Genomic DNA, 2,536 nt, shown 5'->3' on the forward strand with positions numbered 1-2,536 from the left:
ATATTTTGTACTTAGGATTGACATTTTGTTTTGTTCAGTGTATGTGTTGATGAGATTGTCTTTTTTTTTTTTTTTTTTTTTTTTTTTTTTTTTTTTTTTTTTTTTTTTTGGTATGTGTAGAAAATGGTGGATAAAGAGAATTGAGATGAGGACTTGCTGAGAGATGCAGAGATGGTAAAACCGCTTTCAAAATCAATGGGTGTTTCAGAATATGAACCTCGTGTTTCACCAGTTATTAAAACTTTGGTTTTGATATGCGGTGGATGTTTTAACAGTTGCTCAAGTTTATTCAGAACATGCTGGTAAACCAGCGATTGAACTGATGATATTTCCTTTTCCCCTAGTTGTTTCTTTGTAGATTTCTTAGACCGTTTATCCACTGTATGCAAGCATGAGAATTTCATAACTAAGCCGTTGCTAGATTTATCTTTGCTTTACTGAATACGTTTATGTATCACAATTTAACCAATGGGGGTAAATGCTACTTCTTCCGGGTTCGTCTTGCCCAGAGCTATATGACTTCGTATCCCAACCATTTGTGTTGAGTAACTTCAAACCTTTTAATCCAGGAATTCTTGTTTTATGTGTGTGTGAGAATAACTGTGCAATGTAAGTTAGATCTCTCAGTTTCATAGCTTTGATAAATTCCTAAGATCAAAATTTTGAGTATTGCTTTGCATGTTCAGGTCCTGCTAGAGCTTGCAAGGAACAGAAACAAAATGCCACTGCAGAAGTCGATTACATGGCCTTGGAATCCCAGTCCCACCAAATGAAGACACACTGATCAGCCTAACTACCACCTTGCGATTCCCAGACAACCACTAGCCCAAGCAGATAAAGGAATGGAGGAAGATGCAGAGGTGGTCAATCCTAAACAAAACTCCAATCTAAGTCCATCCCAGGAACAAAAGACAAATCGGAGACAAGCTACTCCTAAAAGAGTATCCTTTCCCCTCGCTGGAAAAAGTCCAGGGTGAAATCTAGTAAATGTCAATGTTTTCAAAGAAAACTATTCTCTTTACTGTCCATTTAGGTTTTTGTATCCGAATACAACGTTCCCACTTTAGTGCTGAGCGTAAGGAGACTCAAGTAGTACCGGTTCCACCTACCAGTGGGTCAACAACTTGTAAGTTTCTAGTCTAAATTTCATCTGCGCACTTGCTTTTGCCAATATCGTCAAAGCGAGCAGCAATAGTCTTGGTGTGTTCAATGAAAGTTACTGTTGTGCTTGGCTAACACTACAAACATACAAGTTTCCATTTTTTCCATCAGAAATTGATGCCCTGTCTAGCCATCTGCATTCTCTTCCTTGTTATACGCTAAGTAAATTTCTTAAATTTCAGGGACCTTAAAGCTTGTGCTTTTACTATGCAGCCAGAGCCTGATAAAAATAAAGGATTTCAGGGGAATTTTCGGGTAGGAAGCTTGTTGATGGTGCTACACCAAATCAAATGCAGGTACAATTACATTTTTACTTTTGTATTGTTAAAATGTAAGGAATTTGGGAATACTCAATTTTAATTTTTATATTGATTTGAGAATTAGAAGACCTGCAAGAATCAGCACCATGGACTTCCAGAAGAAAAGGGACCGAGGTACTTGACGCGGTCTGGACCATACCATGGACTTCCAGAAGAAGCAGCAGGCTTCTTTGCGGATGTCTTCCTCATCGAGATCTTGCTGTTGCTGCTAGATCTAACATTGGCGGGGAATTCTGTTTGTGATTTTAGAGTCACAGCTTTCCCTGCAAATGATGGGGAAGAGAGAGCCATGGTTGCCATGTATATGTATTTTTGTAGTTAGATTGATTGAAAGATTATTGAAGAAGGTATATGTATATGGATTTTGTGTGAGTTAAGACTGATGCAGTTCAGGTTCTTTATATAGGCTACTAGTGCTGGATTCTGGATTGGATATATCTATCCTCATGAAGATCTTCAGCCGTGTTCTCATTGGTTGTAGAGTTGGCACCACAAATTCTGTGGGTTTTTTTTTCAGCCACGCAATGAATTGGATAGGGACAGTACTGACTGATATTTTGAGTATTATTAGTTGATATTTGCTGCCGCACAGGGCCGTACCAAGTTTTTTAAGGGCCCTAGGCGAAAGTCGTTTTTTTTCCCGATCGTTTAAAGTAAGAAGATCCACAACATAAATATGTTTCAAGAAAATAAACAATAATATAAGTATGTAATAATATTTTCAAATGGAAAACGACTATACAAGAATTGTTAATCTACGAAAAATTGGTCTTCCTGCCCTATTGTTTTCTCCAATCCACTAAAACTAGTACAATGTTGAATTCTTAATCATGATTATGGGATTGACAATAGTTTTTTTTTCTTTCTTTCTAACGGTTGAATACAATAAAATAAAATTGGGACCCTAGGCGATTGCCTATGATTCCTAAGGAGTTGGTCCGGCCCTGCTGTCGCAGAATTCCAATTCAATGATTCCATGAATTGAAGTATTTGTGCTTGGAAGTTGCCTACAAGCCAGTTTAATTTGAACCATGCCCAGAAGTCGTTTTAAAATG

General features: G+C 37.6%; 1 long non-coding RNA gene across 1 annotated transcript; it reads left to right on the plus strand.

Moving 5' to 3' along the window:
• The first annotated feature begins 340 nt into the window (after positions 1-340).
• Positions 341-2,141, plus strand: LOC113316310. Its single transcript, XR_003342991.1, has 3 exons — positions 341-1,126; positions 1,344-1,457; positions 1,888-2,141. It is a non-coding gene; the product is annotated as an uncharacterized LOC113316310 (long non-coding RNA).
• Positions 2,142-2,536: the final 395 nt, after the last annotated feature.

This window comes from Papaver somniferum, chromosome 1 (genome assembly GCF_003573695.1).
Source record: "Papaver somniferum cultivar HN1 chromosome 1, ASM357369v1, whole genome shotgun sequence".
NCBI lineage: Eukaryota > Viridiplantae > Streptophyta > Magnoliopsida > Ranunculales > Papaveraceae > Papaver > Papaver somniferum.